This window comes from Geotrypetes seraphini, chromosome 9, assembly GCF_902459505.1.
Source record: "Geotrypetes seraphini chromosome 9, aGeoSer1.1, whole genome shotgun sequence".
Taxonomy (NCBI): Eukaryota; Metazoa; Chordata; class Amphibia; order Gymnophiona; family Dermophiidae; genus Geotrypetes; species Geotrypetes seraphini.
The window spans coordinates 81143232-81159755 of NC_047092.1; the positions used below are offsets into that span (position 1 = coordinate 81143232).

General features: G+C 44.1%; 1 protein-coding gene across 5 annotated transcripts in view; it reads right to left on the reverse strand.

The window, feature by feature from the left end:
* Positions 1–16524, reverse strand: part of CNOT4 (CCR4-NOT transcription complex subunit 4) — a 974933-nt gene that overhangs the window by 728579 nt on the left and 229830 nt on the right. The window lies entirely within an intron of this gene.

Sequence of the window (16524 nt, forward strand, 5' to 3'; positions counted from 1 at the left end):
TGTTTTTGCTCTCTGCTTCTTGTGATTCATTTAGATTGTCTCTAACCGGAGGAAACATGTGTTGGTTTCACCTTATGTTTTTTTGCACTTATCAGCTTTTATTTCTATGCATCTACCTCCCTTCCTTCTCTCCTCTTACCCTCAGGCAATTTTTTTCTATAAGCAGCTGGAGCCACGTGTGACTGCTGGAAAGTCCTCCTCTGATGCAACCAGACACCGTAAATTGTGTCAGAGGAGGACTTTCCGGCAGCCACACGTGGCTCTGGCTGCTTGTAGAAAAAAAATTAAAAATCGTCTGAAGGTAAGGGGAAGGGAGGGAGGGAGGGAGATGCCCGGACGGATGGCAGCGGTGATCTTTAGGAAGGAGGGAGGAGGTTGTGTGGGTTTAGTGACCGCGCATGAATGGCCTTCTCCCCGTACCCGCGGTAACCATTATTCCCCCTCCCCATTTTGGCAGGTTATCCATGGCTAGCCGCAGTTAATAGCCACCGTATCGTTCTCTAGAAGGAACATCAGTTTAGAAGGAAGGGCTGAAGGATAGGAAAGTGACTGTAGTGAAAAACGGTATATCTTTAAGTTCTTCTGGAATCTAATCTACGATTTGTGAGAGTCACTCTATGCCTAAATAGGATCAAGGCAATGTACAATTCAAGTAATTGGCAAAAGATGGAAGAAATAGGAGAAAAGAAATATAGCAAGGGAGGAGGGAGGGGGAAGTCCTCCATAGGGAAGCATTGAAGAGATATTTGAAGTACAATTTACATTGGAGGGAGGAAATCTGAGAGTTAGAACAACCTACTGATTGTCAATGGAATATATTGCGTCAAAGAGGAGAGTCTTTAGCTTCTTTCGAAATTTGAGATAACAGGGTTCTATTTTGATAGTTGTCAGGAGGCTGTTCCAGGTCTTTGTGCCAATATAGGTGATAAGTGTGCTAAACTTGCGCTTGTATTTTATTCCTTTAGGACAGTGCGTCTTAAACTTTTTTTTTTAGCTCTGGCACACTAAACAGAGAAAATGTTTTTCACGGCACATTGAAATTATAAAATTGCAAAACCAACAAAAAATTAAATTTGAGAGTTATTTAAAGTTCTTTAAGCTATGTATAGGTAATTGTAACAATGGTGAAACTAAAGTAGATAGAACAGAATTGCTAATCAATGCGATGGATAAGCTCATTATTGAGTGCAAATTAATTCAAAACGCTGCTCAGTAGTTGACATGCAAATACACATTTCATCATCCACCATCTGCAGTCATTCTCTTTTTTTCAATTTAATTTTTGTCACAGCTGAAATTCCAAGTTTGCAAAATAAGAAGATCCAAAAGGTAACAAAGCCTTGATTGCTTTGTTGCTCAAGTTAGGATAACTACTGCATAAAAAAATACAACTAAAATTAACTTGCTGTTAAGTAAGCATCAATCACATCAAATAATGATACTTGTCTGAGGTTGCATCCTTATGCACACAGACACTCATAATTCAGACTCTTGCATATGTGATGTGTGATGTACATGTCATCTATTCAAGTGTATACTTAAGAAGGAAATTTTTAAAAATAAAGCAAAGTTCTGGAATCTCTCAGGGCACACCAATGTGCCTTGACATACAGTTTGAGACACACTACTTTAGGAAATGGGAGGATCAGAAGATTCTTGATGTTTCTGGCTGAATTGGTCAAAGAATTGGTGAAGTGGTTTATGAGAGGTTTAGCTGAACTTGCATAAAGGATGTGATAAATTATGCATGATATTTTGAATTTAATGTGCGTGATATTTTGAATTTGAGGTAGTTGATGGGTTGTCTTAGGTATATTAGGTATAGCTGATGGGTTATCTTAGGTATATTGGCAGTTTGCTCCAAATGAGAGGTCCCTGGTATTCAAACATAGTTTTGAATATTTTCTTTTGCTGTACTTGTTGAGGAGATGGGAAGGATAGTTTGTAGTGCTGCGTAGTGCATGAACTGAAGAAGGAATGTGGGACTTTAATATCAGACGTTAATCCCTCTGAGTTCTCTCCATAGATTGCTTTGTGAACCATGCAGGCTATCTTAAACCAGATTCTTTATTTTCATTGACAGCCAATATAGTTGCTCTAATAGTGGACCTGCTCTCTCATATTGGTTCCTTTTGAGAATTAGTCTAGTGGCTGTGTTTTGTAGTAATTGAAGCCTCTTGTATTCTTTTTCTGTAATGCCAAAGCTGCTCTCATCTCATCAGCTGTCCTCTATATCTTACTGATGGATTACATTTGAAATACAGTCAAGCACTTTTTGCAATTGCTGCTGTTCCTGAAGGAAGCAACCAGCTTTATGGCCCAGGTTGTTATACAAGCCCTGTAATCACTTTGGTGTAACAGACAGGTGGCACTTACTCTGTCTCTTAGGAAAGTGTGTGTGTGTTCAAATACCAAATTAGTGTCCTTTTAAAGAACAACATTTAAAGACCTAATATTTCACTTTTATTCTGTGACATTCTAAGGTTCATATGTTACTTTTATATTTTAGTTATTTCTGACCTCATTCATTTGCATACAATTTATTATAAATAGTATGTATTCCTCATATAAATAAATTATCTGTTATTTATATCAGTTGTGGGTTTTTTTCTAGTAGCATAAACATGATTAGGAATTAGAACTTGGAACAACTAAGTAAGGAGGCGTCTGTTTTTATTATTCCACAGTGCATAACATGCTTTAGTCTTTACATATCTAACTATACCTAATAGGGGTCAGTGAAAGATTAAGTTCTTACCTGGATAATCTTTTTTCTATTAATTTCCTCCAAAGTCTGTACATATGGTGATCAATCCGTTCCCGTGAACTGGACTTGAAGAAGTGAAAATACTTACAGCTTTGAGAACCTCCCACATAAAGGCGGCGAATAGTGCCCTCCCCAATTACGTTCCAAAGTAATCTAGCTCCACTGGAACGGAACACAAAGACGGAGGGATACGGGAAAATTCCCTGCACATATTATAAAAGTTTGGTCTGCTCTGTTACTTATAAAACAAGAATTAGAACAAAACTGCATAGCAATGTAAAATAACCATAGAGAAACAACCTGCTATATGCAACCGGCACTAACATCAAGGGAGCCAGAGGCCGAAAAATACACTTACATATAAAGGCCATCCTTGTGCTTTGATCTCTGGCTGACAGGAGAAGAACTCCAGGCCTGGAATCCAGAAATATCCAAGGCAGAAAAGCAGGCGAACCTGAATATACTGAGAGCGGGCCGTATAGATTCTGGAGTAGATTAACAAAGAATATTATCCAGGTTAAAACCTAATATTTCATTCTGTTACATCTACTCCGGAGTCTGGACATATTGTGATGTACCAAAGTGATGGTTGATGTCTAAGGAGAGACGAAAGAGCCTGCCCGCAAGACCAAGGACCCAAAGGCAGCGTCCTCACGAGACATCACATCCACTCTGTAAAACCTGGAAAAAGTATGCAGAGTGGATCAAGTAGCTGCTCTATAAATTTCAGTGGGAGGAACTGCCCGAGACTCCACCCAGGAAGACTCAAGTGCACCTTAACCCTTTCAGGACCAAGGGACATATTTGTCCCATAACTTTAAAATCCTATAAATTTTGATTGGGATAGTCTACAGTTCTAAATTTGATATGTACGGATTCCATATGATACTGCCTTTATGTAAACAAACTGGTTCCGACATTCATTCATTAGCGTCGTTGCCAGATTGACGAGAAGATTCACTTGCCACACTGTCCATAAGCCAGAAGTTTGATTTTTTAAATAAAAATAATGATATTTCACAAAAAAAATCAATTTTTTGGCATCTGCAAGCCCTTTTTACCATAAAAATGTCGTCAAAACCACAAAAATTGGCCTACGATCCTTATGGTCCTGAAAGGGTTAAGAGAAACTGGTGGATGAATACCACAGGCAATGTAAGTTGCAGAGAGGGCCATGTGAATCCAACTATATATAGAGGTCTTAGACACTGGCCTGCTATGCCAGGACTGACTGGTTAGCATGAACAGATGATCAGAAAAGCAAAAGTCATTGACTTTTCCAAGTACTGAAGCAAAAGTTGATGTACGTACAGTTTCCTCAATATTCTATCCTAATTGTCCAAACCTGTAGACTGAAAGGCAGGAAGATGAATCTCCTGGCTAATATGGAAGGCTGATACCACTTTAAGCAGAAAGGAGGGAATAGCTCAAAGAGTGAAGCCCTCTCTCGTGATCTTAAGGAAGGGTACTCTACAGGAGAGAGCCTGCAGTTCTGATATTCGCCTTGCCAAACAATCGCTACCAGAAACACAGTCTTTACTGTGAAATCCAAAAGGGAAGTGTCCTGAAGCGGCTATTATGGGGCTTTAATGAGACCCTTCAAAACAACGTTAAGATTCCTTAGTGTCCCCAGTGCCTCCTTCCCATGTCCTTAGTGCCTCCTTCCTATGTCCTTAGTGCCCCTTCGTATGTCCTTAGTGCCCCCAGTGCCTCCCTTCCCATGTCCTCAGTACCCCAATGCCTCCTTCCTATGCCCTCAGTGCTCCTTCCTATGTACTTAGTGCCCTCAGTGCTTCCTTCCGATGTTCTTAGTGCCCCCAGTGCCTCCTTCCTATGCTCTCAGTGCTCCTTCCTATGTCCTTACTGCCCCCAGTGCCACCTTCCCATGTCCTTAGTGCCCCCAGTGGCTCCTTCATATGCCCTCAGTGCTCCTTCCCATGTCCTTAGTGCCCCCAGTGCCTCCTTCCTATACCCTCAGTGCTCCTTCCTATGACCTTAGTGCCCCCAGTGCCTCCTTCCCATGTCCTTAGTGCTCCCAGTGTTTCCTTCCCATGTCCTTAGTGCCCTCAGTGCCTCCTTCCTATGTCTCTCTCACTGCCATCCAGACTTTATCCCACCCCCACCCCCGAAGCCAGCCTGCCTGCCTGTCTACCTCCCTCCCTGGTCAAAGCCAGCCTGCTTGACTGCCTACCTCCTTCCCTCCCTACCATGTAAAAAAAAAAAAAAGCCTCCCTCCTTCCTTTCCCCCGGTCCGCTGCTATCTTACCTCCCTGCTGCTAATCACCGACAAGAAGTTTTCTTTCAGACATTCTAGGTCAACCAGGCAGTGATTGGCTGGCCCAGAAAGCACAGTTACTTACCGTAACAGGTGTTATCCTGGGAAAGCAGGCAGATATTCTCTACATGTGGGTGACATCACCAACAGAGCCCCCTAGCGGACATTTTCGCAAGCAGACTTGCTCAAAGACCTTCAGGCTTGCGAATGGCCCGCGCATGCGCGTGTGCCCCTCCTGTCCTGCCTAGGGCATATGCGTGTCCTCAGAGTGTCCTCAGTTTGGATAGCTAGCAAAGAAGCCAACCACGGGGAGGTAGGTGAGTTGTGAGAATATGTGCCTGCTGTCCCTGGATAACACCTGTTACGGTAAGTAACTGTGCTTTATCCCAGGACAAGCAGGCAGCATATTCTCTACATGTGGGAGACCTCCATGCTAACCATAATGGGATGGAGGGAGAGTTGGTAATTTCAGGAGAACAGATTTTGCAAAACGGACTAGCCAAAATGGCCATCACGTCTGGAGAAAGTATCCAGACAATAGTGCGAGGTAAATGTATGAACCGAGGACCAAGTGGCAGCCTTACAGATTTCCTCGATGGGAGTCGAGCGGAGGAAAGCAACTGACGCCGCCATCGCTCGGAACCTGTGGCCTGTGACTCGACCCGCCAGGGAGAGACCAGCCTGAGCGTAACAGAAAGAGATACAAGTGGTCAACCAGTTTGAAATGGTCCGCTTAGAGACAGAGCAACCCAAGCGATTGGGATCGAAAGAGAGGAACAGCTGGGGAGCAGAACAATGAGGAGCAGTGCACTTCAAGTAGAAGGCCAGCGCACGCTTACAGTCAAGAAAATGAAAAGCTCCCTCACCAGGGTGAGAATGGGGCTTCGGAAAATACACAGGAAGAACAATAGATTGGTTGATGTGAAAATCAGAAACAATATTAGGCAAGAACTTAGGATGTCTAAAGAGAACCACCTTATCATGATGGAAGACAGTGAAAGGTGGGTCCGCTACCAAGGCTTGAAGCTCACTTACCCGACGGGTAGAAGTGAGAGCAATAAGAAATACAACTTTCCAAGTAAGATATTTCAAGGGAGCTCACGCTAGCGGCTCGAACGGAGGTTTCATCAATTGAGCAAGGACCACGTTAAGATCCCAAACCACCGGAGGAGGTTTAAGGGGTGGATGAACGTGGAAAAGTCATTTCATGAAGCGGGAAACAACAGGATGAACAGAGATAGGTTTCCCGTCAATCGGCTGATGAAAAGCAGCAATGGCACTAAGGTAGACTTGAACCGAAGAGGACTTGAGCCCAGCACCAGACAAGTGCATCAGATGATCCAGGGCAGCAGACAAGGAGGCAGACAGAGGCTCCAGCTGTCGAGTAGCACACCAGGAAGAAAAGTGGGTCCACTTCTAATGGTAACAGTGGCGAGTGGATTCCTTCTGAGACACCTCCAGGACATCCAGCACAGGCTGGGAGAGCTGGAACGAGGGCATTAAATCTCGATGAACCAAGCTGTTAAGTGCAGAGACTGGAGGTTGGGATGAAGCAGAGAACCCCGACTCTGCATAAGCAGAGAAGGAAAAATAGGCAGAGGAAGAGGCTCCCTGGCACTGAGTTGCAACAGAAGGGAGAACCACGGCTGTCGGGGCCACCAAGAAGCTATTAGAATCATGGTGGCACTCGTGGACTTGAGATTGATGAGAGTCTTGAGAATCAGAGGGAATGGGGAGAACGCATATATGAACTCGTTCGTCCAATACAGAAGGAAGGCATCCGCCTCGATCCTGAGAGGGGTGTAAACCCTGGAGCAGAAACGGGGCAACTTGTGATTGAGGGACGGACGCGAACAGATCGATATCCGGAGTTCCCCAATGAGAAAACAAATGACGCAGGGTCCTGGAGTGGAGTGACCACTCATGGGGCTGCAGAAGACGACTCAACTTGTCTGCCAGACAGTTCCGCTGGCCTTGAATGTAGACAGCTCAAATGAATATGTTGCGGCGGATGGCCCAATCCCAGAGCCACAATGCCTCCAGGCACAGACCCCATGCCCCCCTGTTTGTTGATGTAATACATGGCAACCTGATTTTCCGTGCGAACCAGCACCACCCAGTCGCGAAGCAGGTGACAAAAGGCTTTCAGAGCAAGGAAAATCGCTCAAAGCTCCAGGAGATTGAAGTGACAAAGGCGGTCGGCACTGGACCAAAGACCCTGGGTGCACAGACCTTCCAGATGAGCCCTCCAGGCATAGGTCGACGAGTCCATCATGAGGACCTTTTGCGGAGGAGGAGCATAAAATAGAAAACCTCTGGAAAGATTGGAAGAGAGCATCCACCAATGGAGAGACCTCTTCAACAAAGGAGTCACAACAATGCGTCGAGAGAGAGAGTCTCGATCCTGGTTCCATTGGGACACCAGAATCCATTGAGGAATACGGAGGTGAAGTCTGGCAAAAGGAGGCACGTGAACCGTGGAGGCCATGTGACCTAGGAGGACCATCAGGAGCTGATTGGCGCCGAGAGCAGAGGGGTCACCAGTTGATACAAACGGATAAGGGTCTCTTGATGAGGCTGAGGCAAGAAGGAACGGAGACGATCTGTGTCCAGGACCGCTCCGATGAACTCGAAAGACTGGGACGGGCAGAGGTGAGACTTGGGAAAGTTCACCTCGAAGCTGAGACTCTGAAGGAGCACGATGGTTTGATTCATCGCTCGCAGGACTTCGTCGCGGGAGGACACTTTGATCAACCAGTCGTTGAGATAGGGAAACACCTGCAGGCCGCAGAGGCGCAGGGCCACAGCTACCACAACCAGACATTTCGTGAAAACCCTCGGAAAGGCCGCCAGGCCAAAGGGAAGAACACGATACTGGAGTTGGAGATCCCCCACCCAGAATCTCAAGTACCGGCGAGAGGCCGGGTGTATCGGAATGTGCGTGTACGCCTCCTTAAGGTCCAGTGAGCACAGCCAGTCCCCCTCGTCCAAGAGGGGATACAACGTGGGAAGGGTGAGCATTCTGAATCGTTCCTGGACCAGGAACTTGTTCAGAGCATGGAGGTCCAGGATTGGACGCAGATCCTCCGTCTTCTTGGGTACCAGAAAGTACCGAGGATAAAATCTGGAATTCCACTGTTCCGGGGGAACCCCCTCGACCGCCCGAAGGCGAAGCAGGGCTTGAGCTTCCTGCAGAAGCAGAGGGAGCTGAGACTGAGCAGAAGGAAACTCTCTTGGAGGCATGTCCGGGGCTACGCGACTGAAGTGGAGGGAGTACCCCTCCCTTAAGATAGACAGTACCCAACTGCTGGTGGTAAGACTTTCCCATTGGGTATAGAAATGATGGAGACGACCCCCAATGGGTCCGCCCACTTTTCATTATCGGCCCTCTTGCTTCCCTAAGGGACCGCTGCCGTGAAGCCGACGACTCCGCCCACTTTTCATTACCGGTAGCGTCTCCTACATATTTCCCTGCTTTGCGGCGCACGCCATATTGCTTTGTTTGTTTGCTTATGCTTGCTGGCTCACCTCATCTTCCTTAAACTACCACTACAGACCATTCTCCTGCTATTTTTGTCTTATATTGTTTTACTTATTTCAAGTTTAAATTTCACTCGTTTTACCAGTTAAGAAATGTTTATTACCTGTTTTATCAGTTAACTTTGATTCCTAATCTTTTAGCATTGTTTTATCTGTTGATATTCGTCATTCACTATACCTTTTCCTGTAAGTTGTACTTGTTCTTGTTTTATTCTTCTAATGTTTGTCCTTTTTGATTTCAACAGGCCCTCTTGCTTTCCAACGACTCCGCCCACTTTTCATTACCGGTAGCGTCTCCTACATATTTCCCTGCTTTGCGGCGCACGCCGCAAAGGAGCGCACCTAAGGAGCAGGTCCTGTTCCTTTATGCGCTCCTTCATGCAGCTACTTCATACCTTACCCTCTTTCCTCCATAACATTTCTTCCACCAAAACATTGCCAAACCTTCTTTCTTCATACAGAACCCTACTTCTTATATATTATTTACTAATTTCCTTTCTTCTAACTCATTACTTTCTTCACTTCATTCCTTCCGTTCCCCTACTTTCCGGTCCAAGCACAATGTCTTCTATCCCCACCATTTGGGGCCGCCGACCTCCTAAGTACACACCCCATCAAACTCAAACCGTAATTCGACCTAGATACTACATCTCCATACCAATACATCCCCTATCTAATCTCTACCTCAATCAACGCGACTCCCCTTTCAAACTTAATTCAGGTCTGATAAATGTACGTTCCATAAAAAACAAATATCATCTAATCCATGACATCATTACCCAACATAATCTCCAAATTCTATGCATTACTGAAATCTGGTTAACTCAGGGAGAAGAAGCCTACATTACTCAAGCCTGTCCTCTTAACTATAAAGCAATTTTTCAACCCCGCCTAAACAAAAAAGGAGGCGGTTTAGCTGTTATCTATCATTCCTCAATCCCTCTCCAGTCTAATACCTCCAATCTATTCTCTAATGCTCCAATTGAAACTCTCCAATTTTCTATAAAACACTCCTCTCCTCTTAACTTTCTTCTTATCTACCTACCCCCACCAGTATCTAAAACCTCACTTTCTTCTCTTATCTCCACTATATCTGACTTTAATATCGCCTATCCTGATTCCATAATCTTCGGAGATTTCAATATTCACTTTAACTCTCCCAACCATTATAATACCTCTGAACTCCTAACCTTGTTCTCTGATCTATCACTATCGCCCCTCATCCATATGCCTACACACTCCGCTGGAAATACTCTCGACATGATTCTAAGTCCAACCTCTTATCAACCATCTTTTCCAAAATTTCCATTTTCATTCAATACCATTGTCAGACCACACTTTATTTCTTGGCAACTAGACTCTCCAGTACATTCTAACCATGTCCAACAAATAAATAATGCCCTTATCACCCGCAACATTAATAATATAACGCTTTCAGCTATCCAGTCCTCCTTTGACCTAAATCTTAAAGATTTCTCTTCCCTTTCTGTCACTGAACAATTTTCTCTCTGGGAAACATCCACAAAATCCCTATTAGATTCCCTGGCATCTAAATCTGAAAAAAAAACCCCACCTCTAATCAGTCCTCAAAAAAACAACAACCCTGGTACAACGAAAAACTGGTCCTTCTCCGCCGACAACTTCGGTCTGCTGAAAACAAATGGCGTAAAACACGCCTTAACAGTTATCTCATTCTTTTCAAAGAAAAAGCTTCTCATTATAAAAAAACCATCCAACAAACTAAAAAAGAATATTATTCTAAGCTTATCTCCTCCACCCGTAATTCCTCTACTCTCTTCAGTCTTGCGCAGTCACTTTCAAAATATTCCAAAAAAAACCCCCAAAATTTACCTCTCTCAACTTTACCATCTGCAGACGAACTATCCCAGTTCTTTGACACAAAAATCAAAAATATAAAATCGCACATCGGACCTTCATTACCTATCTTCTCTGCCCAAACTTCTAATGATTCGACTCAACTACCTTTCAGCTCTTATGCTAACTTCAAAATGTCTTCATTAGCACATCTATTTCTTATCTTACAATCTTTAAACTCCCCCAATAACCTTTTGGAAAGCATTCCCCCATTACTTCTTAAAAAATTTTTCTCTTTCTTCGGCCCATACATCTGGGAAATGATTTCCAAGTCTTTTTCTGACAACCTAGTCCCTATTGCTTGGAAAACAGCTCTTGTTTTTCCAAAACTCAAACAATACAACACAGATTCTTCTTTACCCAAAAACTACCGCCCTATTGCCAATCTACCTTTAATCTCTAAACTTACGGAAAAAATTATTCATTCCCAACTAACAGAATTCTTTGATAAAACTCATGCTTTACATCCATGCCAAACCGGCTTTCGTTCTTCACATTCTACAGAATTATCATTACTAGGCCTTATCTCAACTATACAATACTATCATGACCACCAAAAATCTGTTATTCTAATTTCTCTCGACCTGTCTGCAGCCTTTGATACTATTGACCACTCTCTTCTTCTTTCCAGATTAAAAGACTGCGGTATTACAGGTTGTGTACTTACTTGGTTTATATCCTACTTTCACGAAAGCAGCTCTAAAGTTCACGTAAAAAATGAAACTTCTTCAACCATATCACAAACCTTCAGAGTCCCACAAGGTTCAATTCTATCTCCATTACTATTTAGCATCTTTCTATCTCCCAATTCTATCTCCATTACTATTTAGCATCTTTCTATCTCCTCTTCTCACATTAGCACAATCTATAGGATTTACAATATTCGCCTATGCAGACGACATACAACTTCTCCACCCAATCAATACTACAAACATCTCAGACGTAAAAGATATAAACAATAAATTGGACATTATAAGTGACTGGCTCTACTTAAACAAACTCTCACTCAATATTGATAAATCCTGTGGGCTCCTCCTTCCAATCAAAACATCCGAATCAATATTAGGAACAATTTCTATTAGATCTCTACCACTACAAATGGAAACTAAAATAAAACTACTTGGTGTCATCTTTGACAGAGAGCTTACTTTCCATGACCACATAAGTTCAGTCGTAAAAATCTACTTCTTTAAACTTCGCATCATTCGATCACTAAGTTCTATCTTGGATACCGACTCAATCAATATTCTGATTCATTCCTTAGTTATTTCCCATTTAGACTATTGTAACTCTCTTCTCAACGGACTACCCCAAAAAGAACTACGACGACTACAATTAATACAAAACACTGCAATAAAACTTATTTACAAAAAAGGTAAATTCGAGCATGTCACTCCTCTTCTTAAAGAGGCTCATTGGCTCCCTATCACCCACCGCATCACCTACAAAATCATCCTACTCTCCTTTAAAATCAAACTCTCTCACCAACCTTCATTTCTTGATAAACTCCTTATACCACAATGTTCCCCTCGCACTCTAAGATCAACGGACCAAAAGCTTCTCTTCATTCCATCCCTAAAAGAATTCTATTATACCTGGAAAACCAACTTTGTAGTAACTGCACCCACATTATGGAACTCTCTACCACAATACCTCCGCGACAAACAACATTTAGTCAAATTCAAGACTAGCCTAAAGACTTTCTTATTTCAGGACGCTTTTGATTGTACTTAGATCTTCATCTTTCTTCCTTTTTTTTATTTTTTTTTTTTACTTTGAGCAAGTACTTGCTTCAACAATGCGCCCTCACCCCTCTCGTTCTATCCCTACCCCACTTTCTCCTTTTCATCTAATTATTTAACTTTTCCCCTTCCCCCCCCTTTTTACCCTCACGTTCTAGTCTGTCTAGTCTTTGTCATCTATGTTCACTCCATATATTTTTTTACACACCTACTACTATTTCTTTTTTTTTTTTTCTTTTTTTTTTAAATCTGCCTCTTTAAATTTTATTGTTAACCGGCCAGACATTTGTTTGATGGTCGGGATATTAAAAACTAATAAACTTGGAAACTTGGGAGCCCGAAGGCTCGGACTGGAATTGTCAAAAGGACGGCCCGGTCTTCAACAGCGGCTAAGTCTTAGGTTGACGTGGCTGCTGCTGCAGGGGCCGTTTTGCAGGAGGCCTCGAGAAAGCAAGAGTGGATGTTTGTGGGTACCTCCGGAGAGGAATTTTATATTGGCGAGCCGGAGGAGCCTTCGGCTTAAGTTTCACCAGAGACGCGAAGGACCGCTCGTGGACTGAGAGGCGCTTCGTGGCAGCCTCAATGGAATCATCAAAGAGCTCATGACCCACACACGGGAGATTGGCAAGGCGATCCTGTAGATTTGGATCCATATCCACCAATTTGGAGCCATGTGAGGCGACGCATGGTGATCTCAAAGGCTGTAACTCTCGGGGACAATTCAAAGGCGTCGTAAGAGGCCTAAAACATATACAGGCGGAGTTGGGAGAAGGTCTCCTCGAGGAGACGAAAATCCCGACCTCGAGGCTCAGGAACGACCTCCCAGAACGAGCAGAGGGCATCTATACAGAACCGGAGGTAGGAAGTGAAGAAGAAGTTGTAATTAAGGACACGGTTCGCCATCATCGAATTTTGATAAAGGTGTCAACCAAATTTGTCCATTGTGCGTCCCTCCTTGCCTGGAGGGACAGCAGCGTAAACCTTCGAGAGGTTTGATTTCTTCAAGGAAGACTCAATCACCAAGGATTGGTGGGAAAGCTGAGCACTTTCAAACCCTTTAACCGGAATAGTCCGGTAACGGGACTCCAACTTGGAGGGAATAGCTGTAACAGCATATGGTGTCTCCAGGTTCTGGAGAAACGTCTGCTGGAGAACCTGATGCAACGGAAGGTGAAGCGCCTCACGAGGCGTGTTGTCAATTCCCAATTCCGCCAGGTATTCCTGGATAAAGTGGGAGTCGGACTGAAGGTCCAAGTTGAGAGCTCTATCCATGTCAGAGATGAAACGAGAAAAGGTCCGAGAAAAAGATTTATCCTCCGGGGGAGACTCCGACCGAGATTGGGGTGCAGCCGAGAAATGGGGAGCCTCAGGGTCCCGTGAACGGGAGACCGAAGAGATTCGACTAAGGCGTGTAGGGGGCGTCAAGGAACGGCCCTGTGCCAGATGGACCGGGGAAGACCCCGGAGTCTGAGAAAATTGCTGGGGAAGCCTCGGAGAAGATGGGGTATAGGAAAATTCCCCAACTGGCTTCGAAGTAGGCCCTTGAGAAGCCGGGAAGTGCCTCGAAGGGGAACAGACACTAGAGTCCAATTCGAGGACAAGTGTGTGTCTAGATGGTCTCGAGGTCAGAGACCTGCCCCGACAGGGCAGGGAAGACCGGGGCTTTTTATAAGAGGCGAGCCTTGCTGCAGTAGCAGGGGATAATTTGGTCCCCGGCCTGAACCCCCGAAAAGTCACCGGAGAGTCAGGGGAGGAGGACCTGCTTGAGGGAACCCGACAAGTCTTACGGGTAAGGCCTCGAGAGACGAGGGAACGCTCAAGCTGGTCAGACCGTGACTGGGTCGAGACCGAGGTCAAAGGCGTCGAAGCCAGGACTAGTTGGCTAATCACCAAGGAAAACTGTGTGGTAATAATAGCCTTAAGCATGTCCTCGAACATAGGCACTGAGACCAAAGGTAAGTGGGTCAGAGGTGCAGCAGTGCACTCCTTCGGGGGCGACCTCAAGGAAGAGTATTCCCTACGTGAAGAGGCAAGCTTAGAGTGATGTCTCGAAGAGGCCGACGAGGCGGCGCTGACATGAGACTCCGAGGTAGGCTTCTTTGCCGGCACACCTGAGGAGGAAAGAGGAGACTTACCTGAGGCTGGAGTAGTAGGAGGGGCCAAGGCCGGGGACTTCGAGGCCAAGGCACCCAATGAGGGCGCCGAGGCCGAGGCACCCAATGAGTGCGCCAAGGCCGAGCTCATAAAGAATATGAAAGACACGAGCACAGTGATTCAAAATAAACAAACCAAATAAGCTGTGGTGCAAGAGGGACAAAGAGACTGTGCGAAGCAAGGGAGCAATGCTTCTGGCTCCGCGGAAAACATTTAACTGAGGACACGCTGAGGAGATGCATGTCCTAGGCAGGGCGGGAGGGGCACGCACACATGTGCGGGCCAATCGCAAGCCTGAAGGTATTCAAGGAAGTCTGCTTGCGAAAACGTCCCGTAGGGGGCTCCGTCGGTGACGTCACCCACATGTAGAGAATATGCTGCCTGCTTGTCCTGGGATAACATCTTCTACGACATCAGAATTGACATTGGAAAGAAGACTTCTTGTTGGCGATTAGCAGCAGCAGGGAGGTAAAATAGCAGCGGACTGAGGGAAAGGAAGAAGGGAGGCTTTATTTTTTTTGCGCGGAAGGTAGGGACAAGAAGTGATCACCTGTCCTGTTGTCCCCAAGCACAGCTTAGGGATGCTGTCCCTAAGAACGGGACATTTCAGCGTCCCGAAACTGTGTGTGGGGACAACGGGACAGGGGATCTGAAAACGTGACGGTCCCGTTTAAAACAGGACATATGGTCACCTTATGCATACCTCAACTCACACTGACTTCCAATTCCAGAAAGAATACTATTTAAATTCTACTGTATACTATTTAAAATTATAAACGGAGACAGCCCAACCTTCCTGAACAACCACCTCATCCAAACTACCTCAACCAGGAAAACTCACACTCCATTCACACACCCTCCAATCAAAGAAGTTAAACGGAAAAAAACTATGACGGCCTCCTAGCCACTCAAGTAGCAAAACTAGACAACCAAATCTCCAATTTACTGATAACAACCCCAGACTACAAGTTGTTCAGAAAAGAAATAAAGACTATACTCTTCAAGAAATCTCTGAAAAAGTCTTAACACCACGAGTATCTTCCTTCTTCCCATTTTCTTCTTGACTCCCCGAATCTACCTGATCTACTCTTTACTTTCTCTGGAAATGACCAGAGATCTTCTTTTGTAACCCACCTTCTAAAACTCTTTTGTAATCCACCTTGAACCGCAAGGTAATGGTGAAATAGAAATCTCTAACGTAATGTAATGTAATATAATGTAACATAAAAGGGGCAAACAAGAGGGCAGGAAAAGAACATGATAGGAAGACATCGTATTGTCCTTATAAGGGGGTGTCATGGGACCTGCATCTGTATTGGATGCGTAATTTGCTTCGTCCTGATACTGCGCGTTTATTTTTCAAATTTTAAAACACATCCTATGTGTTAAAATCGCTGGATTAATCTCATTTAAGGTCTCTATTATCTTTGGTTCTGGATGTCTAAACATGCAAAGTCAGATGTAATGCAGTCTGCCTCCAAGCGATCAAAACATGAATCGAACACCACAATGCTAGTTCTGCCACCTCCTGATCGCAAACCCACTCTCAGGACTTGTATGCCCTTTGCACAAGAACTTTGCCATTACACCAGATTTTTAAGGCACTACACAGTGAACCACTACTGCTAATCTGAGGAAGGAGAGAGTAGGCTTTGGTTAAGCTATACACAAAAGTTTGGCTAGAATCTCAAAACAGCTCCAGGTCATCTATATATATGACAGTGAAGTGGGTTTGCAGGTGAAAGGTGAATAAAGACAAAAAATAATTCAATTAAAAAGAAAAACTTGCTTTTGGTGCACACAATTAAGAAAATGGAATCAAATATATTAAAGAATTTCAATAATAATATCATGATATTCTCAAACTGCTACTGACAATCAGAAATCTTCATTATGGCCTATTCTCCATGTATAAACCAATATAATTCAATGGTGTTAATTGCTTTCCTTCTTATCCACTTTGCCAGCTTATTTAAACAAAAAAGAAGGCCCATATATAGCGAACACTTTTTCTTATACATGATGAGACATAGCAATTTAGAATATATAATTATTAACAAGATTGCAAAAGCCTGCTTTTGATGAGTGCTGGCCCCTTTTCCTAACATGTACTCGGATCACTCTTATAAGATTAGAAAAAAGTTCACTATTAAAACAAATAATTATTAGTT